We start from the raw sequence: 706 nt of genomic DNA on the forward strand, positions 1-706 counted from the left end.
GTTGAAGCATAAGATTTATGCAAGAAGTATTCCTAACGTATAATACCTTCATGATATTCTACTACTTTAGTTATCTCTAACAACGTCATTGTGAGGTTTCACACCTATTGATTTAGGGAAGTCATAGTTCGCACTTGTTATCACGTTGTGGTTCTGTTGTGAAATGTCACATTGTGCGTCGCGCACTTCAGTTTTATATTTCATCCCCATCGTTGCTTTCTGACTGCTGGCACGCCCCAAGTCTCGACCGGGTGAAGGTGGCCGCTGCCACTTCATGTCTCCCAGCAAAATGGTATCTTCGTTCTCACTGACCGGATGAAAGTCAGTGTTGCTGTCTACACGTTTGAGGTCACTGGCGGTTCCGCTTTACATGTAGTCATACAAGTTCATTATCCTGGTCCAAAATACGAAGCTCCAGATAGTTCAATGCCTGGACTGTTACCTTGAGGTATGTAGCATTGGTAGGGGTCTTAATAATCTTATATCCAGTTTAAACTGTTGGGAAGAAAATGTAAATTGTATGAATCAAAGTACGTTTGAGATAGGAGTTTGTTGCAATGTTACACTCGACACGGATTGTACTGACAAAGTATATCCATAGACTGATCAGATCTGTACAAGTTATTAGGATTTTTCTTGAAAAGAATTCGTTGTCTATATTTCAGAGTTAAGTATATTGATGTACGCACGCAGCACAACCCATTTC

Source organism: Schistocerca americana, chromosome 5, assembly GCF_021461395.2.
Source record: "Schistocerca americana isolate TAMUIC-IGC-003095 chromosome 5, iqSchAmer2.1, whole genome shotgun sequence".
NCBI classification, from domain to species: domain Eukaryota; kingdom Metazoa; phylum Arthropoda; class Insecta; order Orthoptera; family Acrididae; genus Schistocerca; species Schistocerca americana.